The following is a 26,442-nucleotide window of genomic DNA, read 5'->3' on the forward strand; positions in this document are numbered from 1 at the left end:
ATCTCTCAATATAATTTGACATCAGTCTTACTTCTCTAAATGTGTATAAATGCATAACTTATTTCATGGGATCATTAATGATCACAGCAGTGAACAGCTGTCTGGTTACAAATTTACTGTAATGCTTAAACGCCTACATACTGGAATTCCTTTTTTTCTGGGTTGTTTGGGTTTTTTTTTTGTTGTTGTTGTTTTTTTTGTTTTGTTTTGGTTTTTTTTTTTGTGGTTTCTTTGTTTTTGTTTTTGTTTTTTGGGTTTTTTTTTTAATAATCAAGGAACTGAAAAGAGAAATAAATATTGTGCTCTTTCATTAACTTGATCTTGAAGAACTGACTTACCAGTGATCCTTGCATCATATTTCAACAGCTAGTAAGTCTTACAACACTTAAAATATTTTAAAAATCCCAAACAAACAAAAACCAGAAAGACTAATTATTTTGCAGTCAAACCTGACACAGTGCATAATAGATAATACTGTTTCACCAACTTCCTTTGCAGTTCTTTTTCTCTTAGAACTGGCATCTTTTGTGGAACATAAGAGTGTTTACAAAAGACAAAATGTTCTGCGAACTGAAAAGAACTCAGCAAAAGTGACTCTAGGAAAGGTAAAATAAGAATACCTAATTGTATTTAAACATGCAGATGTATTTTTGCATAAAACTGTGCTGCCTCTTAATTCTTCTTTTAAAAAATACATGGGCATTTGACATATGTTAATACAAGAAAATAATTCTTATTCCAGGGGTTATTTGTTTTGAGTAAACCTTAGCCAGAAGGTATTTCTGAGGCCAATCATGAAAGCAGAATTTTTAAATACTTACAGGTTGTTATTTCTAATACGAAAATCCACAGCTAGTAATTTTTATTAAGAGAATACGTATAAAGAATAAAATCTCCATTTCTAAGAGCTTGGGTAAGCACAATTCTTTGCTCATTCATATGCTGAGTGCAGACTGCAAGTCAGTATTTAGCAGGGCTGCAGCAGGCAGTGCATGCCTGACCACACTCTCCTATTTTTTCACCCTTCTAATAGCATTGGAGAGTCAAAAAAGCAGTGAAAAGAGAAGGGCATGTATTGAGGAATTTGTTATGCAGGATGCACTCAGGCTTCACGCCATTTAGCTGTAGAGATGAGCCCTAACCCAACAGTTCTCTCTGTGCACTGCTGTATTTACAGGATTGCAAACTGAGAGCAGAATTGAGCCGAGGAATCTTTTTTCAGAATCATGGGGCTTTTTGTCTGTAGGAAGGCAAGCTGATGCTGTTAAGAGGCAGAAACTGTTAAGAGATCTGGGTTCATAATTAAAGATTTCTGATGTAACTCTTTCAAATTAGTTATGAACTCTCATTTTTCACTGTTGATACCAAGGATGATAAGAGGAATGCTCATCTTATTCAGCTGAAGTGTTTAATCTTCCATAACTGTGATGTGCTTGGAGGTGGCAGTACTGAATGTCACAAGAAACAGCTATGAGGAACTAGCATTATGTACTTTGATTGAAGATAGTCAGATACCTGAACTGAAAAACTGAAAAAAAAAATTTAAAGTAACCTTAGAACAGATCAATTGTTCCGCTGCAGTGTGATCTCTCAGTGCAGAATTATGCTGAAGTTAGCTTTGTAAAAGCTTTGGTAGAGGTAACTTAAGAGCTATTTTTCAGCCAGCTACATCAGACAGTGAGTGTTTATTTTCTATTTATTTAATTGCCCATTTCAGCTGAGGAGTAGTTTGTTCTTCTTCCAAGTACTCTCCTTCTGACCTAATGATGTTTCCGAAGCAGCAGCCTTCAATAGCGAGGCCTGTGTCAGGCCCAAGTGGATTTGGTTAAATTTCTACCTCGTGTCTTCAGTGTGGAGTCAAAGGACAGCAGGAAAAGCAGGGCAAGTAACACTTTACAGAGTGAGGAGGCTGAGGGCCGAGATGACCCCCGCCACAGCTACGTTTAATACCATGCCCTGAAAGCACGTAATTTATGACGGGACAGGTACCAGTGCCACGTTTTGCTCGCAGCCACACACCCAGCCCGGGCCTTGGGCAGCCGTGCCCCCGGACCGGCGGGAAAAGCGCCAATTTCCTTCCGTTCGGGCCAGCTCGGCTGCGGGCGAGCCCCGCCCCGCCCCAGCGTCGCCCCTCGGGCCGAGCGGCTGCGGTCCCCGATCCGCGTCGGTGTCGGGGCCGTGTGGGGGCCGCGTGGGGCCGTGTCGGGGACATGTCGCGACACAGGCGGGTCCCGCGGCGGCAGCCCGGCGGGGCTGCGGAGGACGGGGCTGCCGCCGCCGCGGTGCGCGCCCGGGCCGAGCCCCTCAGAGAAGCCGGCGTGGACGAGGAGGTGGAAATGGCGGTGCAGCTGGCCCTGGAGCGGTTCCAGAGCGGGGACGAGGCGGGTGCGCGGCACGGCCCGGCCCGGGGGCAGCCTGCGGGGAGGGCGCTGGCGGCGGTCACGGAGGGGATCCTGCCCCTCTGCCCGGCCCCGGTGAGGCACAGCTGGGGTGCTGTGTCCAGCTCTGGGCTTCCCAGCACGGAGACGGGGAGCTAATAGAGCGGGTCCAGCAGAGACCACTGAGACGAGAGGTCTGGAGCATCTCTTATCAGGAAAGGTGTGGGGGTTGGTCCTGTTTAGCCCAGAGGAGACTGAGAGGGGATCTCACTACTGCATATGAATATCTCCAAGATGAGTCCCAGGAAGGTGGTGCAGCCAGTTTGGTGACAGGACAAGGAGCAATGGCCATAAATTAAAACAGAAGAAGTTCCACCTGAACATGAGGGAGAACTTCTTTCCTTTGAGAGTGGCAGAGCACTGAAACTGCTGCCCAGGGAAAGCGTTGAATTTCCCTCTCTGGAGACATCCCAAACCCTAGATGTGTTCCTCTGTCACCTGCTCCAGGTGACCCTGCAGGGGGGTTGCACTGGGTGGTCTCCCTTCCAGTCCTAACAATTCTGTGGTTCTGTAACATTGAGATGTCAAGATTACTGCCTGTTGCATTGTTACTGTCTTTTCATTATTATTTATCATTCTAGAGATGGAATTTCCTTCTAGTTTCACTAGTACTGAAAGAGCATTTGTTCACCGGCTCTGTCAGTCTCTTGGACTGGTGTCTAAAAGCAAAGGGTGAGTCAGGGTACAATTTTCAGTTCTTTGGTGCAGACGGATAGAATTTCAAGACTAATGATAACTTGATTGATGTTTTCAACATACTCAACTGTGTTGCAAGGAATAGTATTAGAGAAAAAAGTGTAAAAGTAGCTACAGAAATGAGCATATTTGTTCATTGCTGTATGCATGCTTGGAAAAGCTTGTGACATGCATTTTGGGACAGCTTGATTTTATACTTTGTGGATTTAATGGCTCCATTAAAAAAGCTTCTCACTGTGATTTCTGTTTTTTTTTTTTTCCAAAGAATTTGCATAGCGTCTCATACCCTGACAGATAAAAGTTAACCTAGAGTAGGTTCCTTTTTACTAAAATAACTTTTCTCTCCCCCCTGACAGAAAAGGAGCCAATCGATACCTGACTGTAAGGAAGAAGGATGTGTCAGAGGCACACGTAGTCATGACTTGTGACTTGGCTCTCCGTACGAAACACGCCGTTCGGAGTCTAATTCAGCGCTTTCCCGTCACAAATAAGGAACGCAAGGAGCTCCTGCCAAGGACAGAGCGAGGAAGTGTCTGTGCTGTTGCATCCGGTACGTTCAGCATGTGTTCTGATTTGGACTTGCCCATCAACACCACTTGAAACCATGACAAAACAAACCTCTTTCTGCTCTGTCCCCTCTGGTGTCCTAACAGACACTTTCAAACAAATGCATTAATTTTCCGTACTTTTAAGGTCTTTTATAACTGGTGCTGTGAGGAACTTGGGAAGTCATATTATGCACATTGAGTTGTCCACCTTGTGTTGTGTTAATTTAGAATCTTTGAGCCAGTTCCAGCCAAATCTTTTTGGAAGTACATTTTGAAGTGTGGCTTCACACAAGTACTATGAGGTGGGGTTGAAGAGTCAGTGTTCTTGTGATGCCATAAGAATGCCTATATGAGAAAATGCGGTTGTCTGTTCTGCTTATAGAAATTAATGTCCTTGATAAATCAATAATTTTAGTTTTTATTTCTTCATCTCTACAAAATAGATTTGGTCCTTAAGAGACTACTGTCCAGACTTGTTGATTTCTCGAATATGGAAGAGTTCACTGAAAGACAAACTTCTGTCAAAATGTTGGTTTTTTTTTTTTTTAAGCAAGGTTTTCATCTAGATTATTGCTTTAGCAGCTACAAGTGGAAGAGTTGCACTGTGTTTTTGTGTGCAGAGATGGGTGTAGTGAACAGAAAACATTTGTACCAGTATGCCTTGTTTAATTGCATGTTTCTGATATGTGGTGTCTGTTCTTGAAGTGCTTTCTTTGCTGTTATTTTCAATTGTTCTAGTTGTTTAATAGGATTGTTATATGAACAGAGGGAAGCTGTAATAAAAGTACTGAAATGCAATGTCTTAGGAATGTAAGGGATAAGTTAATGAACAGTCTAATATTTGCCTTTCTCTGCATCTCAAGAATGTATTTTTAGTTCTCCTGATCTGTTAGTCTGTTTGTCTTGGTACAACAGAGCTTGAAATTTAGTATATGAATCTGTTAATGGCATTAAATATGTATAAATGAGTATACAGTGAGCTTTTCATTCTGCCAGAAAATAGTTCTCAAGGAATTATAGAGTGGTACTTGCAATGATGGATGTGAAGTGGCTCCCTCAGAAGATGTGCCCGTTTTTTGGCTGCTCATGCACCGCTTTCTAACACATCGCACTGCTGTGTGGGGGCCAGGGCTCTTGATACAGCATGCTTGCATTGGTATGATTTCAGGCAAACGTGTGGAATAGCTTAAAGGTTTAACTCTGTCAGTGTGTATTTCTAGGGGGAACTGCAGGTGTGAAATGTGGGCGCAGATACAAACGCCACCAAAATACACCAGGCTGGTATTCTCTGGTTTAGTTTGTTTCTCCTTTTGCTCTTTGTAGGCTTTTTTGACATGGAGCAATGCTGTGGAAGAGTCTGGTTTTCTTCAAAATACCCATGAAAGTAATAAGTGTTTTGAAAAATATCTATTCCAAGCACTGCAGGACATGCTATAAAAATGACGTCTAAATGTGTGATGGGTTTGTCACTTTACCGACAGGGATGCATAAAAAGTCAGCAATGTTAATTTTTAAGTACAGTTTTTGAGCAGTGTTTTTGTGACCTTCCTCTGTGTCTGCATAAATAAACTTTTAACTTGTCTTTGCAGAAAACAAAGAAGTAAACAAGACAAGTGGTCGACTTAATGATGGTATCCCCCAGGTCCCAGTGAAAAGAGGGGAATCAGAGTTTGATTCCTTCAGGCAGTCACTACCAGTTCTTGAAAAACAGGAAGAAATTGTCCAAATCATAAGGGACAATAAAATTGTTTTAGTTATAGGAGAGTCTGGATCAGGAAAAACGACACAGGTATGTTGCTTCAATGAAATAAAAACTATAACAGTATTTATTCTAAACTAATGCCAATTGTGTAACATTTGTGATATGGGATACTTTTATGCTATTTTAAGGCTTTCCTTTTCCTGTGTGATTGAAAATGTTGTTCCAATTCATTTTCTTGCTTTTGAAACACTAGGCCTCTAGATAGGTACTAGAAGCATAAATGATTCCTCACAATTTTCTGGTAGATACCATTTTTTCATTAAAATAATACAAAATATTGAAGGGAAAATAGCTGTGATGTTTGTATATCCCTTTTTCTTCTAAGGCTAGTTCTGTTCTTAGTATCCAGAGTAATCTATTTTTTGTGTTAAAATGAGAGATTATCTACAGGGCTTTTTTTTCTTTTTTTTTTTTTTTTGGATTTCTCTGAAGCAGGAGGGAGGCACTGTAAGTTTTTTTTAAAAAAAACCTAAATAGGTTATACTTAGGAATTTATTTTCTGCTGATTCAGATTGGCTTGCTGTGATAATTGTAATGAAAAGTCTTTTGCAATGTGCAATATTGATATGCAGTTAATGGTTTCCCTGTGCTAACAAAGCTGTGACTTTCTCAAAAAGCAAATTTGAACCACTTCTTTACAGATCCCTCAATTTATCCTTGATGACTGCTACAAGAATGGAACTCCCTGTCGTGTGTTTTGTACTCAGCCAAGACGTTTAGCAGCTGTTGCTGTGGCTGAAAGAGTGGCAGCAGAAAGAAGAGAGAAGATTGGCCAGACAATTGGTTACCAGATCCGGTTAGAAAGCAGGTACTAATGGTATTTCTAAGTGTCGGTTGATCTTGTGTTGGTCTCGTGAATCTTGTGTACATTGAAACTGCAGTATGTTTGGGTTGCAGCCTCACAGGTGGGATATGTTACTGCAGGTAAGGAATACGTAAGAGTGAAAAGGATGGCTTACTTCCTGTGTTTTGCAGTTTCATGTAGAAGGTTGTCTTACAGAATCTCAGGTATTTTCTGTTGATTTCTTCTGCGGCGTGTATGCATGGAAATCCTTGTCTGATTTTCAGATCAAGTCTACACTTTCTTCTTCCCCCCCCCCCTCTGCTTTTAACATGTGCGGATCCAAAAGGTCTGCAAGCTTTGAAGGTAGGTGTGAAAACCAGCATGCTGTAACAAATGTTATGTAGTGAGAGTTGATAGGAGCCATAAAAGGGAAAACAAAAAAATTGGAATGCGACTGATGAAGCTGAGCATTATTTACCAGTCTAGTCTGGACTAAATTTACTCTTCTTCAGCTTCTGTGTTTATAACATGAAGTGATGTAAAAGTAGAGATTTCAGTATCACTTGATGAATTTGTCTCTAAGCAGAGCATGAATGGATTGTTTGGGGTTTTTACATCTTTGCACCGTGTAGTGAAGTGACATTTCAGGGAAGGGCCAGCAGTTGAGATATGAGTGACCAGAAGATGGCTAAAGGTTGTGCTGCCTGTGTGAACAAAGATAACACATAGCTGATGAAAATGAATGCACTTGAACAACGAAGCCACAATAAGAATTCAAATGTGTGCATGAAAGCTCACAAGGATATTGAGAGATTAGAAGAGCTAGTGAAGATGTGTCACAAATAAGCTGGATGATTAATATATGGAAGTACTATGCTGGCAGAAGAAGAGCAGAGTCAGGTGAAAATGGTAGAATTACTGGAAGCAGCGCAGAAAATCCAGCTTGAGAAAAATCAATACAATTACTCCAGAGAAACACTGAAAGGGGGCGATAACAATATTTTGAGCCGTGGACAAAAAAAATTTTGAGTGGATATGTTTAGAGGTGTTTATAGTAACACAGAAATATAATTTTTAAGGTTTTCTTAACTGTCTTCCAGAGAAAAGCTGTAGAGTACAGTACAGAGGAACTTTTCAGCTCTTTTAGGATGGCAGTACCAGAGAGAGTAGTGACAATTTCTGTTTTTATTGGGACAGCTAACTGTGCCCCAGGTATAGAATTGTAAAAGTTCAGTATTTTCACCTCCTGAAAAACCAGAGGATCACGCAGATGACTTTGTGATTTAGTCAGCTGTAATGAATTGTGTCTTCAAGGCAAGGCTTTGGCAGCTGTGGGGAGGCTTCTGTGAGGAGGTGCCAGAAGCCTCTTCTGTGTGTGACAGAGCCGGTGCCAGCCAAGACAGACCTGCCTCTGGCCAAGGCTGAGCCCATCTGTGGTGGTGGTAGTGCCTCTGGGACAGTGGGGAATGGGGGAGGAAAACCTGCACAACAGAGGCAGCAGTTCAAGAAGAGCAGTGAAAGCATGTGAGAGAAGCAGATCTGCACACAGGAAGGTCAGTGCAGGAGGGGAGGAGATTCTCCAGGTGCCAGAGCAGCCCATGGTGCAGCCCATGGTGAGGCAGCTGTGGCCCAGCAGGCCGTGGAGGTCCGTGGTGCAGCAGGGATCCTCCTGTGAAGGATTCTGTGTTGGAGCAGGTGGATGCTTGAAGGAGGCTGTGATCCTCTGGGAAGTCTCTGCTGAAACAGGCTCCTGGCAGAACCTGTGGCCCTGGGGAGGGAGCCACACAGAAGCAGGTTTGCTGTCAGGATTGTGACCCTGTGCGGTCCCACACTGGAGCAAGCTGTTCCTGAAGCACTGCACCCTGTGGAAAGGGACCTGTGCTGCAGCAGTTCCTGGAGAACTGCAGCCCATGGGAAGGACCCATATTGGAGAAGCTCGTGGAGGACCCATGTTCCTGTGGGAGAGACCCACGTTCTCCTTGTCTTTCTCTGGAGCCTGGGAGTCTTTTTGTTGTGTTTCCTCTCCCCTGCCCATGGAGAGGACAGATAGAGTGGCTTGCGTAGGCACCTGGCGTCCAGACAGGCTCATCCTACCACGTGTAGACAAATACAAAGGCTATATCCAAGCACAGGCTGAGGAATTGGAACCTAGTTTTCCACATGGAATTTTCTAGTAAATTGAATGACATGCAGAGTTTCTTCACAGTTCTCTTTTCCTTCTTATTTATTAAAAATTGAATCTTATTCTTTCAATTAATCCATTGTCCAGAGTTTTGGGGCGCAAGCACTACAAATTGTTAGGAAATGTCTGTGAAAAGGCATAGTTTAAAAACAAGTGGTGTGCATGAATCTTTTGAGGAGAGAACTGTAATTTCTCTTCTGGTCAGCAGCTGCTTTAATTTTTGATCCATGGAAAGCTTTAAATGGTGCAACCCCCTAAGTTGTCTCTGTGATGTGATCCATAGGGTTTCTCCAAAGACACTGGTAACATTCTGCACTAATGACATGCTTCTTGGCACGCTGATGGCAGGAGACAGCACCCTCTCCACTGTGACCCATGTTATTGTGGTGAGCATCCTGTGGTCTTTCATGTGGGGTGGAGCAATATGTATTGCTTTGGAAAATGAGGTCCTCATTTGTTTTATTTAAATTTGCTGAGCACTTTAGGTGTTTTTGTTTGGTAGAATCTGAATCAACTTTAAAGACTTTCTGAGTCCTCAGAGTAGAATGCATGTCTTGTGCAGTTTGGTGTTTTTCTGTGTGTTTGTGTTTTTCCTGTAAAAATGTCTTATTTTCATGCCAATGATTAAGTGTGGAATCAGGAGGAGTGGAGAAGGACAGAAGTGTAAATTTTTCTGAACTTCCGTGGTCAGGAGAAAATCCTTAGGGAGGCTTACATTGATGTGGTTCAATGTGATTGTGTCAGAATTTCTCTTACCATTTGTTTTAGCAATACAGGTTTTCAGTCCATTTGTTTGCCCAGAGTTTTCAAGATAATGTGGAGTCTAATTGCTAGCAAATTATTCAGATTGTTAATTTGTGATTATGTCAATATTCCTATTGTGGAATTGAATAAGGGGAACTGGAATGTTTTTGGCAAGATTTAAGTACTGAAGATTAAAAGGTAAGTTTAGGTGCCTGCCTGTTTATCAAAGTTTAAAAAGCATGAGAATGATCTATACATTCTTGATGTCAGCCTACAAACTTTGTATTTTGAGTCCTTGTTTCCTTCATTCATAATATAGATCAAAACAGAAGAATGAAAAAGATGATTAATCAGTTATGTGCCTTAACTTACAGGCTTTGTGTGTGACTTGTCTAAGCAATTTGCCTGTTTTTCTGATTATGTGGTGTCATACATTTCTTTAAATGCTTATCAATGGTGAAGTGAGAATTTATTAAAACAAAATTTGTAGTTTGTGGTGTTTTCTTGAAATTTGGCCTCAAATACACAATCAGAGAGGTTTCAGATATTCACTTTAGCCTCTGAAGTTAAAGTGTTTATGGCTTCAGCATTGCAACGCACTCAGCGCTGATAAAAACTTTTTGATGTGTTTTAGTTTCTTTATGGATAGTTTTTTAAAAAAACCCTATTAGTTAAACTAGACTCACACATTTTAAGGCCTCTGTAATGTGCCACCAAAACATGTATTTTTTTTTTAGAGAAGTTTGTTTTTGTCAGAAGTTGTGATCCTGAATCTGTGATGGTTTTTCATCTTTTTTTCCCCCTTTTGTTACAGGATGAAGTACATGAGAGGGATAGGTTCAGCGACTTCTTGCTAATAAAACTGAGAGATGTGCTGCAAAACCAGAATAATTTAAAACTAATTCTCTCTAGTGCTGCTCTAGATGCAAATCTCTTCATTAGGTATTTTGGAAGCTGCCCAGTAATACATAGTAAGTCTTGATTTTAAGTCTGAGTATACCTGCCTTGAGACTCACAGATCTTACTAAACTGTAGCAAATTATTCTGAGTAAAGGCACATGATTAATACACTGAGAATTACAGGAATCCTTGTTCCTTCTGTATGCAGGTTTCTTGTTTCTTGACTATTTGCACCTCATTCAGAGTGAGGTGTTTTAGTCACTGGGAGTTCTGTAAATGCAGATACATCCTGCCCCCCTCCACTCTTAATTGAAGAAGTAGGAAGAGGTTATTGAAGTTCTGTCTTCATGCTGATACAGGACTTAGAAGCTACATGAGTGTGATATGTATCAATGCATTCCAGTAGGATCTTACTCTTCAGGCTTTGTGAAGGTTGTTACTGGTTACTGGACAGATAACTGTACCAGTTCAGTTCAGAAATACAGGCTTAGACAGATTTGGTTTCACATGAAAAAAGGATTACATGATTCTCTGATTTAAAGAAAATTAGTAGTTGTTCATCTAGGTAAATATTCAGAAAAGACATCCAGTTTCGCTTATTTTGTGTTCAGACTCAGTTACCTGCAGTTAGACTACATTCAAATGCAAAGAAAAGTTACCATTTTTTGCTGGTTTAATTTCATTTGACTGATCTTTAGTAAAGGCAAAATGTAAATGTGTGGGAGGGAGGTGGGGGGTTTTTGTGGGTTTGCAGTTTTTGCCCCACCCTCCTGGCTTGCAGGTTTTCTGCATGGGTGACCTCCTCTGGCACCTTGCAATCCTCTTACTTTTTCAACAGTAATGTCCAACTTTAATGTGTTTTGAAAAGTATCTTTCAAGAGAAATGCTTTATTTGACAATCAGGTAGACTCTCTGCATGTCAGCCTTTTAAAAAAAATCTCAACGGTTTTAGGAAATGGGATTGCTTACTGGTTTATTTTAGCAAATGTTTGTGAGGAGGAACCCTTTTTTTCCTTTCTTTTTTTGCAGATGGAAGTGCTTAGTTCTCTGTTTTGAATTTCTGCCCAGTTGAATAAGGTTTGCAGCTTGTTGGAGACAGGAATCTGGAAATTACACGTGATTTCATGTTCTCTGAATTTTTTTTGCAAGGGAGTGCCTCAGTTGTGATTGTTGTATGACTTTCCAGTTTACTCTTTTTGCAGCTTCCTGTTCTTTCAGATTGGTCAATTTGTGTTGGAAAATCTGATGGCAATCTCTCCCAATCTCTCCAGTTTACCACAGTGTTTGTGCTGGTTATGTAACAGGCCAATAGCAATTTAAAAGATGTTTTTTTCCCTTTTTGTTAATTTAAGAATTAAAAGAAGCGGCTTTGTCTGTTAATGTGATATACAAGGTTTGAGTCTCCTTCAGCAATATGGCTGACAAAATCCTGACCACAGAAAACCACATTTTGTAGCTGTGGAGCGCTGTAGTACACAGAGTTTGTGATCAGTGTTGGAAGGCTTCCTCTGTCACAGCTTCTAAAAGTATGTGAATTGTGGATTGTTCTTTCTGAAGGAAAATCCTGAGTGTTCCTGAGTCAGGTTAAGGAACAAGAAATCAAAATGTAGAGATTTTAATCTTCATGCAAAAAGCATCCTGTAATGTCCACAGAGAATGTCTGGAAAATAGTCATGTTGAAAAAGAAATCAGGATAAATTACCAGAAGGTAAAGGCCACTGGGATGTCTCATCTGTCAAGAAGTATTCAGTAAAAAAAGCTCAGCTTTGCTGAATTAGTTGAGGATATGGAGATAAGGCTGCCTTCTTACATGTTTCTCATGAAAAGAAAGTAGTTCAGTATAAAGATGTACTGTCTCTGTGTGGAACCTTGCAAAAAGCTGTATTAATTGCTTATTAATTAATTACATTTTTAATCCAGATGGCAGACTTACATGGCAGGTTCTTGTTTGTAACCCTAAACAAACACGGCTGTTTTCTTTTTCTCATTTAAAAAAATTGTAGTTAATAACTGTCAATCTTATGAACATCTCCTGCTATAACACTTCATAAAATTGAAGAGGTTGAGGAGAAACAAGGTGGCATTTGACTTTGGAAATATTTTGTTTTGTACAGTTTTGAGAAAAATAAACTCCAGTGAAGGTAGTTTTTTAAAAGAATTAATTCTGTAAGTGAAGCTAGTGAATATAGAATCTTTTATGGATTTTTTCTATTTTAGTCCAAGGGAGACCTTTTCAAGTTAAAGAGATGTTTCTGGAGGACATTTTACGAAGCACTGGGTATGCAAACAAAGAGATGGTGAAGTACAAAGAAAAGAAGCAGCAAGGTCAGTGGATTTGTTAATTGTAAGGGTTGGCAGTAAGAATCATTGATTGAACAAACAGTTAACAGGATTATTTTCTGTTAAAATTCCAGAGTCAGGAGATTAAATGAGATGTGATTAGATGACAGCGTCTTTAAGCTCTCAATATTTACATTTTTGAAATAGTTTATGCAATTAAAGAAAAAAAATCACTTGGATTCAGTGGTTGCATTCTTTTTTCATTCAGTTGATAAATGTCATCTTTTTTCTAATTGTTATGCTGTAGAGCTATATATAACTGGGGGCTCTGCCCACATAAGTACTAAAGAAGCATAGGATGCTCTGTACCTTTGGGTGCAAATTAAAGTGCAGCTATTAAAGCAGGCATGATTTTGTACATCTTGCACTAAATTCCCTTCAGTAACATTTTTCACTGCTTTCTTCAGGCATGGATGTATTTTTTTAAGTGTTAACACTCTTGAGCTAAACATCATTGGGTTTAAGTTGATTAAGTAGATACTGCTCAGAAGTTTTCTTGGCAACTGAAAGTAATGATCCCAGTGATTATTTAAAGAAAAATTTTTTAAAAATGCAAACCCCAAAGCTATAACATACAGTCCTAACTGGATATTGATCACAGTGCTCACCTCTGATCACTGGGGTCAGAAAAGTTCAGTTAGGACCCTGGTGTTTTCTAAGGTTTCTTCCACTTGTGTAGAAAAGTAAGTTGTTACATGCAGGGACTGTATCACTCGTCTTCAGAATTCCATTTGTGGAAAAAGATCTGGTCTGAGATTGTGTGGAAGGTGATTACTTAAGGAAGATACTTTGAATGCAGTAGTTTGGAATAACGGAGGTTTTGGGGGCTTAAACACCAAAGTGTTGGGTTTTACCTTGTTTTTATAGCCCTTGTTTGCAGTGGCGCCCTTTGGGTACCCTTAAATATGTCATTTATGTTGGACTGGTAGTAGCATTCTAGACTAAATAAAAGAGGTTGAATAGGTAAAACTTGGTAAAACCTGCTGTAACTAACTTTTTTAGTAGAAAACAATGGATAAGAAATATGACTCTAAAACTTTCTTGGGGAATACTTTGCATTCTAGAAGAGAAACAGAAGAACACTCTTGCTGAGTGGTGTTCAGCTCTAGATAACACTAACAAAGGGACATCTCGGAGACAAAAATCAGTTCCAAGGACAAATGAGGAGTACAAATGGTTGGATGATGGTGGTGACACAGTATTTAATTAACTGGTAAGTTTTTTCTTTTGTCGGAAGAGATGTTTATATTTGTGTTGTATTCTAGCCATTTAAAATCTGTTTTCTACAGTTCTGTTGAGTCTTTCAGGATATTAACGTATTTTAAAGATTACTTGATTAGGATGAACTGCTCTAGCTGAAGTGTGCTCTTCAGATAGGGTGGTTGCACACAGCTTTTCCTCAGATCAAATGGCTTGACTGCCATTGTGTTCGTACTTGCATATGACAAAATCAGTGCATTAACTGATACCTGAGTTAGGTATATCTACACTGATATATTTGGGTTTCTGTTGCTGCTGGGAAAAATAACCATTCCAATTCTTTGTGGGTAATGTATAAGAATAAAGACAACTCTTGGAAGAGATTAAGCTTTCAATATTGTTTTTTATCTTCAGACTGAAAAAGATGTGAATTGCCTTGAATCGTGGATAGTAAAAGAAATGGATTCCTGTCTTTCTGACATCTGGTTGCATAAAGATATTGATTTGTTTGCTCAGCTGTTAAATCTTATTTTAACTGAAAATGTCAGTGGTAAGTTTCATGTGTTATTACATAAAAAAAAGCAACCTCAAATTTACTTAGATTTTTATGGCTACTTTTATCTCCAGTTTCAAATGGTGTTACCTTTGCATTCTGATGCCGACTGAAAAAATGGTAGGGCTAGCAGAAATAATGGGTTGTTTAGTTAGTTGTTGTTTTGAAGTATTGACAGAAGTGTGTTTCTAAAACAGTGTAGAATTCATATGAACTAACTTCAGAGATAAAGTGAGGAAACAAATTCTCTTTGGGCTGGAATTTGAAAGCAATATTTGTACTATATTTAGATGAAAAAATAACATTTCTCTTGGTTTTGCTGGATTTTTTTTTCTTTTACTTCTCAGTTGATTATAGGCACAGTGAAACTGGTGCAACTGCTCTGATGATTTCTTCAGGGAGAGGCTTTTTGAGTCAAGTAGAACAGTTGATCAGCATGGGAGCAAGTATCCACTGCAAATCATCTAATGGCTGGTAAAAACAGAGAAACCAAAACATAGATTTATGTGTCAATATAGGAGAGAGAAAGAAAATTGTTTAACATCTAAATTAATTTGCTAACTTATCACACTGCTGTAAGAACTATAGATTTTGACAGCCTCAACAATTTCTAACTCCTGATAATCACATTGTTTTCTGTAAATTCTAAATTGAATTCTTAATTACATGGTCTTGATTATGAGCTATAAACTTTGTTTCAGTAGGTCTTATTTAAGATACTGGTTAGCAGAACAACTGTAATCTACTGAATTGGACCAAAATATTTGGCAATTCCTATTTTCATGGAGTTACCCATATCAGAAGATCTTTCTGTTATGTTTCTAAATATATTGTAGCATGTAAAAATATTTGTGAATCTGTAGAAACTCAGGTTTTGTGGTCATGGATTATGTCTTCATATAAACAGGGAAGTACAGTAAATAATTGTTGTATGGAATGATAAGAATTAGGATTCCAGGGGTCTGATATTTGGTACTAACATTTGAAAAAACTTGGGAAGGAATGCAGTTTAAAGATAAAACAGTGAACTGCATCGTGAGGAGGACAGCTTCTGAAAGACATGAAATAGCCAAATGTTATGCCTGGGGTGTGACCTTTTGAGATGACTTCAAGGATACTGCAAACAGGCAGGTCTGATCTCTGCACCTTGTTGTGGACTTTTTAAAGGAATGGCACTTTCTTCCTCCTCACTTCCTTGTGCATGTTTGCTCCTGTGTAAAACGGACATTCTTTTGTGGTAAAGAACTGTAGTCACCTAAAAGTCAGACAGCTGTTAACACCTATTCATGCACTTTCAAATGGGAAGTTGCAGATCCAGCAATAACAGTACGGATGTCAGTACAGAAATGGGTACAAAAGTCTGGTGTCAATTGCCTCTCCTGATGCGCTCTTCATATTCATCTTTTGAAGGGAAAAGTCTAATAAAAATACTTGTGCAACTATTTCAGGATGGCTGTGGACTGGGCTAGGCACTTTGGACAGACGGAGGTTGTTCATCTGTTGGAATCCTACAGGTCAGTTGTAACTGTTTTGCAGAATCAGTTGTATATGATATACAAACGGTTGTGATGGGAAATTTGAGGTTTCTGTTCTTTTAATCAGAACAGGTTTTAGCTTTTCATGGTCTAAAATCTGGACTTAATGGCAAGACCTCTTTTTACGAATAGGAATATTTCAAAAAATAAACAGCAAAAACGTTTGTACTTAGTATCATATTGTTTATGTTTGCACAACTTGCTAATTCTATACTTTTCACATGCTTACTTTGGAAACAAATCTGTCATGTGTTTTTATTTATCCTTTTTATATGCAATAGGCATATTAAAGAAAATTTACAGAAGTAATGTGTACACTAGGCCATTCAAGAATGATTTTCTGATTAACTTACAGTTATCGTACTTGAGGTAGTGTTTTGTAAAGCTTATCTCTACTATAATTTCTCTTAGTGTAGTTTCTGCTAGTGGGAAATTTTTGGAGAACACGTATCTCTTAAATATTTTTACTTGAACAGATAAACGAGAAGTATCTTTATACTTTCCTTTGCTTATGGTTGTGTTTCAATGAAGTTGAAGAAAACTAAAGTTAACACTAATAAATAAAGTGGCATCCTTTACTGGGTTAACATTGAAATCAGTAAACAGTAATAGTATGGTGATTCCCTTCTGCTACACTTAAACATCAGAATTCAAGACCAATAGTCATATTGGTCTTGAACTAAGTTTGAGTGGATGGCTCAATGCAAACCCGAAGGGGCAGCCTTGATTCTGGTGTATTTTCCTGTTACAGCGCTTCATTCGGATTTGGAAACATGGATGAAAGTTCCCTGGTCCAAAAAAGTGCTAGTGACCTTAGTGCAGAGGACAGAGAGCTACTGACAGCTTATCATCACAGTTTTGATGATGAAAAAGTGGATCTGGATCTGATAATGCACTTACTTCACAGCATCTGTCATAGTTCAGATGCAGGTAGGTAAATACCTAACCAGTGGTTGTGGATTTGGCTTCTGATGAATCATGCTCTTTTTTCAGCAATCCACAAACGTTAAAACCTTCTGAGTGCTATTCGATATGTATTTGAATTTTCTGTTTAACTTTGCAAACCCACTTCCTTTTTTAGGAGCAATTTTAATATTTCTTCCTGGGTATGATGAGATAGTGAGCCTGAGAGACCGCATTGTTTTCGATGATAAGAGATTCACTGATAATGCTCACAGGTAAAACCTTTAGTTGCTGTGGCTTTTCATTGCTCCTTTTAAGGATCCTTAAAATGTTCCTTTTGTCTTGCATTAGATACCAAGTTTTCATGCTTCATTCAAGTATGCAGACTTTGTACCAGAAGAAAGTGCTTGAAAGTCCACCTTTTGGCATTCGCAAAATTGCAAGTATTAGAGGACTTTTTCCAATGCCACAATGACCTATTTTGCCATTGCTTTTACAGTTATTACAGTTTTGGTGGTTTGGGTTTTTTTCTTTGCAGATTCTTTCTACTAATATTGCAGAAACCAGCATAACAGTCAGTGATGTGGTGTTTGTCATTGACTCAGGCAAGGTGAAAGAGGTAGGACTGCCATAAATTTTCCTAGTGTGATTCTAAAACACACAGTGCATAAATTTTGGAGAACTTTTTTTTTTATTCTTATTTATGACTTTACAGTAAAGTAAAAAAAAGTTTTTACTAGCTGAGAGCTAGTGCCTGTCAGGCAACAGTCCTTGCTGAAAAGTTTCAACATGCATTTGTTTTAAGACAAATACTGTAAGCTATCTGTCTAAAAAACCTTTAAAATCTTGAATTTCAAAAATTGTGGAGCATTAAGATACTAGAAAGGAGATACCCTCATTAATTCACTCAAAATTGAGAAGGTACCTTTGTGTCAGAAGCTGCTGTATATATTACTATTTCATACTTTTTAGAAAACTTCTGTTGGTAATCTAAATAACTAGTAACTTGTATTTCATGTACCCTATTGAGTTTTCAGTTTGCATTCCTTTCTTTGTTTTTCTAGAAGTCTTTTGATGCACTGAGTCGTGTTACAATGGTAAAAATGGGGTGGATTTCAAAAGCCAGTGCTATCCAGAGAAAAGGCAGGTAATAAATGCCTCATAGTGGTTTCCATTTTGCAGATATCCACAGTCCTTTATGTTTAGAATAAAGCACACAACAGAATAGCTGTTTCTGGCCTAGTCCAGTGTTGTGTTGCATAGTGGCCAACACTCATTCTCTGCAGGTGAGTAGGCGTCAGCATGTATTTCCTTGGAATAATCTCCCAAGTTGTAGAAAAGTGACGCTCAGGCATTTCCCAAAGGTCTGGGTTGTTTTCCCCCCATTAATTTGTTCTCCTTCCTCTTTCTCCCATGTAGCACCAGCAGTCACAATGTCCAGTGGGGTGTTTTCACATCATGTCTGTCGGCAGAGGACTGCCTATTTCACTTTCTCCAAGCTATCCATGACTTAACAGGCCATGATTATATTCTTCCCAGCACTGTGGGTGAGGGCTCAGAAGTTTATGTAGCAACAAATGCCTGTTTAATCAATCATATTGGCATTAAGCTGCACGTATGCACATAGATGTATATGACTGAGAGAATTTGCTGTCTCTCATTCACTCACAAGTTACTTCATCTTTATTCTACCTTTTACTCCAAGCATCACTTCTGTTTAGGGGATGTGAGGGGAAACAATAAAGTTTGCAACTGGTTCCTCACAACAAAGGATGATTGAGATTTGAACTGGTCTTAGGTTAGCAAAAAACCCACAGCACTTTACATTAGATAAGCCTTGTTTTTCTTTCCTCCAGATTTCTCAGTGTTGGGTTAAAATTACAGTAAAAAATTGCCACACTCTCAAAAATACTTCATGATTAGAAAACTCTCACTTTGTGTGTGACTTAACAACACTTTCTTCATAGTACTGCCTCTTCTTTTCCATTCTGAGTTTCTGTGTCTGTTTGTTGGCTTTTGGTTTTGTTTTTAGAAAGAAATCCTCATTTTCACAACCTTCCATATTTTATTTTCAAGGGCTGGGCGCTGTCAGCCTGGAGTCTGCTTTCGTCTCTTCAGCAGGCTCCGATTTCAGAATATGTTGGAATTTCAATCTCCAGAACTTCTAAGAATGCCGCTTCAGGTGCATGTTCAGTTAGAAACTACAACTTTAAAAAATACAATGCCCTCAAACCATACTATTAATTGCAACAAATCATGTGTTTGGCGGCTGCTTCCAAATCTTGGTAATCTTTTTTTGTTCTGCCTTTTACCTTGCAGGAGATCTGTTTGTACACAAAAATTCTGTCTCCAGTTAATTGTCCAATTGTAGACTTTCTTATGAAAGCTCCTGATCCTCCGCCTGCTGTAACTGTGAGAAATGCTGTGCATATGCTTAAGGTCAGAAAAGGAGTAGGTTTAGATTGTAATTGTGTTTGATCCCAAATTTGTGGTGTAGCAGTTTACTGACTTCAGTTTGTACTGAAGCTGTTTTTAATTACTTAAGGATGTTTTGAAGTTTTGTTTATTGTCTGTTTTCATTTTGTGTGTAGGGATGTGTTTTTCCATGTCAAGGGAAGAGAGTGCTTCAAAGTCTTGTCTCAGTTAATAGTTTGACTTGCTTCTGTAGTGTTTGGAAACAAGTCTAGTTAATGTCCATTATTCACATCCTTTCTGCTTTCACTGTAAATTGATTTTGTCCACTGTACCCATCCCCCTCTCCTTTATTTGTTTGTTTGTTTGTTTATGAACAGACCATAGATGCCATGGACCCTTGGGAAGATCTCACTGAGCTTGGTTATCACCTCACTGAATTACCTGTAGAGCCACACCTCGGTAAAATGGTGTTGTATGCTGTAGTTCTGAAGTGCCTGGATCCTGTTCTGACCATTGCCTGTGCTCTTGCCTGCCAAGACCCTTTTGTGCTGCCCACGCTGGCCTCCCAAAAGCGTGCAGCCGTGCTGTGCAGGAAGCGTTTTGCTGCCGGAACGTTCAGTGACCACATGGCCCTGCTCAGGGCTTTCCAGGTAGTCTTTCATTTCAGAGAGTACTAATCACAGCACATTCAAGCAAAATGCAGATGCACCAGTTGGATGTAGAGTGGCGGCGGACTGTGATTAAGTGCTCAGAGAAGACTTTCTTTTTGCCTAGTGCCTTTCCTGTGTAAGGCATTACTTGGCAGTCTGGCTGGTCCACAGAAGAGGGAACTGTTTTTGTAGTATGTTTTGTTTCAAACATTATAAAATTTTGAATGTTCCAACAATGTGCCTCTTTGCATCCTACTACACTGAACTTTGAATCATGATCTTAATGTAATGATCTTTATTTATTGTTTTAACTTGACATAATCATCACTGTAGTGAACACATAAAGAGAATCTAATTGTTGAACAGAAAAAATAATCTGGTTTGATACATTAACTTTTAGAGTGGGTTTTGCATTCATTTTATTGACATAAATGTAATATTTTAAAAAAATGCAGTTTTTAGTTTAAGTCCTTCAAATTAATAGGCAAATGTAAAAACATTTTCAGGCATGGCAGAAGGCACGCAGTGACGGCTGGGAGAGAGCCTTCTGTGAAAAGAACTTCCTATCCCAAGCCACAATGGAAACCATTGCAGGAATGAGAACACAGGTGCTTGGCCAGCTTAGAGCCTCAGGTAGAGAAGTTGGAAACAATTTTAACATTTTTTAAAGTCAAGCATATAGAAATTGTAACAAAAATCGTGTCCACTGGTGTAATTTTCCTTAATTTGAAATACACCTTCATGCACACATTCATGCAGGGTATGGTGCAGATGAGGAATTGTGGCTGATCTAACTGAAAGCACCCTCATCTCCACATGCCACTGCATTTCATGTTTTAATGAATTATTCCCATAGGAAATGTCTTTATATTGTACAAAATAGTGGTATTCTGTGTTAGTATGAAACCCCTTATCAGGAAGGATTTCAGTGTAATGGTTTCTTCTTGGTGCTGTTAAGGTTGGCAGTGGTGAAAAATGCAACAAAGAAGTCATTTATTTCACCTTTAGTTTCTGACTCCTTTTGAGAACCAAACACAAGCTAACATGGCACTGTTTTGTCTCTTTCATTTGTCAGGTTTTGTGAGAGCCAGAGGAGGAGCTGATATTAGAGATGTTAATACTAACTCTGAGAACTGGGCTGTAATTAAAGGTGCCTTAGTGGCCGGGATGTATCCCAATCTTGTGCATGTAGACAGAGACAGCCTGGTGTTGACGGAATCAAAGGAGACGAAAGTGCGATTTCATCCTACCTCTGTTCTTGGTCAGTCTCAGTATAAAAAGGTAAAGACACTTTGAATTCATAGTTCAAAAAAAAGGGCACTAAAATCTGTCACGTGTTTTAGAAATGTCTTTTCCTATTTGTCAGTACTTTAAAAGCAGTATAGGCATTTAACACTACAGCTTTAGAAAATACCGTTCTACCCAGCTGATAGAATTGGAGTTGATTCATTTTTCCATCATTTCAATTAGTCTTTTCTCTAGATGGAACAAGGCAAAATGACAAAAAAACTGCCCTGCTATAAAATTGTTTTAAAGATATAATGATCCCTATTCTTAAAAGCAAGTTTTTCTCTGAAACTTTTTTTTAACATTTCTTTTTAAAGCAAAATATTTTGTTTTATCATGGTAGGATAATTTATGAATCTGGTTGAATTCTCTCACGCTTTTTTATGTGCATGTATATTTTTATATGTATATAATTGTATGTGTATTTAGTTCTCAAAATACAGAATCATAGAATGGTTTGGGTTGTAAGGGACCTTAAAGCTTATCTCATTCCAACCCCTGCCACGGGCAGGGACACCTTCCACTAGTCCAGGTTGCTCAGAGCCCCACCCAGCCTGGCCTTGAGCACTGCCAGGTTGAGGCATCCATAGTGTCTCTGGATAAAATGAGAAATACGTTCAAATTTACATTAATTACAGGTAGAGGGTATAATAGCCTGGTTTTACCTGCTCTTGCACAGATTGCCCCAGCAAATGGACAAGCTGCAGCCATCCAGGCTCTCCCTACAGACTGGCTTATATATGATGAAATGACGAGAGCTCACAAGACAGCAAACATCAGGTGCTGCTCTGTTGTGACACCTGTCACGGTGGCCCTCTTCTGTGGACCAGCCAGACTGCCAAGTAATGCCTTGCAGGCATCTTCATCCTTTCGAGGTACGCTGGAGTCTGGATTTGGGATGTTTCCGTTGCTATACATCAGCGTGTGACATGGAAAACTTATTTTTCAGTAATATTTAATACATGTATTGCCTGATTCTGAACATAGCGCTGTTATAATTCCTGCAGCTATTCAGGAAGAGTTTGTTGGTTCTGTAATAAATCTCTCCATTTTGGGATTCCTTACATATTCAAGTCCATAAATTACACAGTTGTAGGGTCTCAGAAACTGTAGTATAGTTTGTAAGGAAAGAATACAGCCACAGTGTCTAATGAGAACTGTAGTACTGGTACTGAGAAGTGTAGTATGCATGTTCTTTTTCTACAGACTACTTTATTTGATACATTGAACCAGATTATTCAAACAGAATAATTTAGAAACAATCAATATGGCAAACACGTCATGTTGCTTCTAGCTAACACATACATTTTCAAGACATGTTCTACTGATAATTTTTAATTTCAGTTAACTGTACTATTAACTGTGAGTAATAGAGAATATATAGAAATTTCCTTCTTTTTTTCTGATTTACATTGAGTCCTCTTGGAATGGAAGCAAAAATAACTGCTTCTAGTTGTCATAGTTTGAATCAAACTAAAAGTCCAACTTATTTCTAGAGCTTTCCTGTCTTGCTTTTAAACTGTGAACCTTAGAGTAGTGCTCATGTTGATTGAATTGCACTTAAGAAAAATAAAGAATCCTAATTAATAGCTATATGTATAGATTTTTTGTTTTTCTTACTAGGTCTTTAGATCTGCTGTTTTACTAGGAAATAGAGGCATGTGTGATTTTGCAAACAGCTTTAGGCAAAAGTTGTATAGTGGCCTGTGGATACTGGTGAAGGTACATGAGTTGGGTCACATCATATCAATACAGGTTTTTACACAGTAGGACCTTCAGCCGGTCTGGCTTGATTGCTGCTATCTGGAGCAAAGACTTTGCAGTGTATTTGCAGAAAAGAAGAGGTAGTTTTACAAATGTTTACATTTAAAGTCAATTTTAGAAGGAAAAACATTGTTGCTGGTAATACCGTAGTATGCGGGTTTTTGTGTAGAAATAATAGTAGAAAAAATATGGAAATGCTAATGCACCTTTTGTCTTTAATTCAGGGAGAGGGGTATCTAATGATAGCAGCGACAGTGAGATGGAGGACAAGACATCTGCTGATCTGGCACTGCTGAAGCTGGATGAAGGGCTCCATCTCAAACTGGACCCTGAAGTAAGTAAGAAATTACTCCTGGGTTTGCTTCATGTAGAGGAATTGTAAAAAGATGTGAAAAGGTTTTTGTAACATTTGAGTAGCCAAGAATTTTCTCCAAGAATGTCATGGTCTATTTCGGTCTCTCAAACTAGGTACTCTGTGATTTAACCTTTACTTCACAAGCTCATCAATAATTAAACGGCTTCAATCCCCTTTGGCACAGAGTTGTCTGTCGCCTGAATCCGTGTATTCAACATCCAAGTTGCAGTGTTTCATCACCTATCACCCGTACCTTTCTATTCTTTTACTTGTCAGCAAAAAGAAAGAGAATAATTAGTCACCTAATTCAACATTGAGAGTGCTCATTCCTCTTCCTCCATATTGATGTGGGTGTCCTGTCTCTCACAAAAGGGACCAGGAAAGCCTCAGCAATCCAGATGCTGTTGGGTCTGTTTCAAAAACTTTCTGGGCAGTATGATGTTTTATATCTGAGCTTGGCAGTTTTGTCCCTTTCCACACGTCAGCAGATTCTGAAGAGACTGGCAGACAAAAGATAATGGCTGCAAGGGACAGCAAGCTGCAGGTGACAGTGACTGCATAAGGGCCCTTCTGCTCCTTCTGGCCTCCTGTCCTGCCTGCATGGTGCTCCATCAGGCCATAGCACGAGCTGGGATAGCCAAAATCTGAACAGGAGCTGAGAGAACAGTCACATTGGCATATTGTGTTCTTCTTTCTTTGAGAGGATAACCAAAATCGGATCAAAAAAGGAGCACTTGAAGCTGAAGTTGCTGAAAGAAAGTTGCTGTCAGATTTTGGAAGGATAAATTTCAAAATCTCTTTGAAATAGAAGTCTTTATGTCATTGAGGAGCTGTGGCTGTGGTAGGAGGCAGTTTATGGGTCATGAAACACACAACTTTACCAACTCTAATAATAATACTCTCTCTCCTAGACATGTCCAGAAGAGTGATTTTTTTAAATTTATTGTAATGGAAGCATTTCTGGTAGCAGAATTAGACAATAGTCTTCTGAATTTAGTCATCACATTTGACCAGGTGTCTATGTAAGAAAAATATCACTTAGAGCTCTTTTCCATCAACTATGACTGAAGAGTGCATGAGTAGAGACTGATTTGAGAGGAAGGGCATAAAGCATGAAAGGATTGGGTTTTCTTGAAAGATAAGAAGGAAAAAAAAAGGTCTGTGGAATTACAATACAAAGCTAAGTTTATTACCGAGCTAAATGAAATGTTTCCAAAATTACCTTGCACCCAAGGAAAAGAAAGCAAATTAACATCTTAATTTAAATATGGATTATTCCCCTTCCCCAAGACCTTAGTCTTGCCTTTAATTGTGGGCCCCGTTTATATTAGAATGCCAGGTGCTGCCTGATATGGAAAAGACAGGGTTCTCTTACCTGTGTGATCTACTTTTCATCAGTATTTAACAGAATTGGAATTTATTGCAGGCTGCTGGTATGCTGCTGCAACTCAGGCAGAAGTGGCACAGCTTGTTTCTGCGTCGCATGCGAGCTCCTTCTAAGCTGTGGTCTGAGGTTGATGAAACAACTGTAAGAGCAATTACAGCTGTTCTGAGTGCTGAAGAACAGTCTGCAGGTCTACAGCAGCCTTCAGGAATTGGCCAGAGACCAAGGCCTGTGACTTGTGAAGAACTTCCTTTGGCATCTACATGGATGTCAAGCAACAGCAGAAACAGCTCAACAGAAACAGAATTGTCTGACTTCTCTCATGCTGAAAAGTAAGATGCTGAGGTCTTCTGCTCACTGTAGGTTGCAGTTTATGTATACAAGTATCACTTAAGTTTCTGCTAGTAATAGGAGGTGGAAACAGCGGAAGTACAGTTTGAAGGTGTTATACTGTTGTATGCTGCATTGTAGTCCCAAAGAGAAGTATTTCATACCTGGGGCTGCTGTTGGAGAGAGCAGTCAGGAATATTGTCCATGAATTGTGATGTTTGAGAAGTAGCAGAAGAAGTTTAACAGTAGCATTAAAAAGCAATGAATGGTCAGTATGAGTTTTTAGTTAGGCTTTAATAGATTTTGTAGTTGCTGTAATACATGTGGTCATGCAGTAGGCTGGCAGGTCGATGTAAATTTTCAGTGACTGCTTGTGAAACTCAAAGTATGTCCTTTGTAGGGTTTCAGTGAAATCTACTTCTCCTGCACTCCACCAGCCAAAGAAGTACAAAGAAAAAGACATTTTGCTCTCCAGACAATTCTCAGATGACAGATCCGCTCAGTCCTCAGTGAAGCCTGCAGACAGCAGTAGCTATTCCAACGCCTGTGCTACTCCTTCTTCTCCAGTGTCGGGAAAGGTAGAGTTCTCTAACATATCACCCTGCTCTTCCAGAGTAATAGAATTTCTTGCTGATATCATTCTGCAGTTAGGTATTTTACTGATAAATTAGGAACCTAACGTAGCTTTTCATTTGTAACACTGCATAATACTTCCTTCTGGAACTTAAAAATCTAGACTAAATATCCTTGTTTCACTAGTTTAATACAGCAAAAATAATTTGTAGACTGGGGAGGTGAAGCTATCCAAAGTAGAAAAAATGAGATTTTAAAAAAACCCCAAACTTGTTCTAATAAACATGTATTAGTTTTTTTCAACTAAATGAGTATATTATATACACACTTCTGAAGTTTTTGGATTCTGCCTTTCTCGGCTTCCATAATAGATTTTCAATATCAATACTGATTCTGTCTTATCTGCCTTACTATGACTGATTTTTGTGATGGTTATTTGAACAAAGTACACATTTTTAATGAGATTACTGTGACAGTTGTCACATATACTTGAATAGTAGATTGCAGTAACACTAAGGAGATCATTGAGAGAAAACTTCATGGACTCATTGGAGGATGTAGTAATTCCTCTTGAATCTTTCAGCTTTTAAATTAAGACAGCGTAAAAGGAAGAAAACATGTTTCCTGAATATAGAAATGCGAGTAGTGTGCTGTAGGCTACACTCTAGGATGCTTAATTTTGGTGTCATCTCAAGGTCTGTCAGACTTTAACCAATTCTAATTAGTCACTAGACTTTTTAATCCTATTCTGCTCTACTTGTTTCTTGCCCCTCATGGATGAATTACTGTGGAAGGGGCTAACAGCAGGCCTGTTAGCTAAAGGAGCGAAAAGAAGCTGAGAGGCAAGAAGAAGCTGTTAAAGAGCTCTCTCCAAGGCTGCTACCAAGGAGACTGAGAGAAGAGAAGAACTGAAGAAAGATAAGGAGAGCACTGCAGACGGACAAAGTATTTTTAGAAAGTTAACTAAAGTCACTGTTACTGTTCACCAGTGGTGTTATGTTGATTTTTTTGTGGCCAATAGTTGGGGTAGAAGAAGTATAAACAATTAGAAAGTTTATAAAAGGTCAGCCATGTTCAATAATAAAGAATTGCCATCTGA

The 26,442-nt window shown here is 39.0% G+C and overlaps 1 pseudogene; it reads left to right on the plus strand.

Moving 5' to 3' along the window:
* Positions 1–563: 563 nt before the first annotated feature.
* On the plus strand, positions 564–26,442 carry LOC140683630 (3'-5' RNA helicase YTHDC2-like; annotated as a pseudogene).

Source organism: Taeniopygia guttata, chromosome 3, assembly GCF_048771995.1.
Source record: "Taeniopygia guttata chromosome 3, bTaeGut7.mat, whole genome shotgun sequence".
In the NCBI taxonomy this organism is placed as follows: domain Eukaryota; kingdom Metazoa; phylum Chordata; class Aves; order Passeriformes; family Estrildidae; genus Taeniopygia; species Taeniopygia guttata.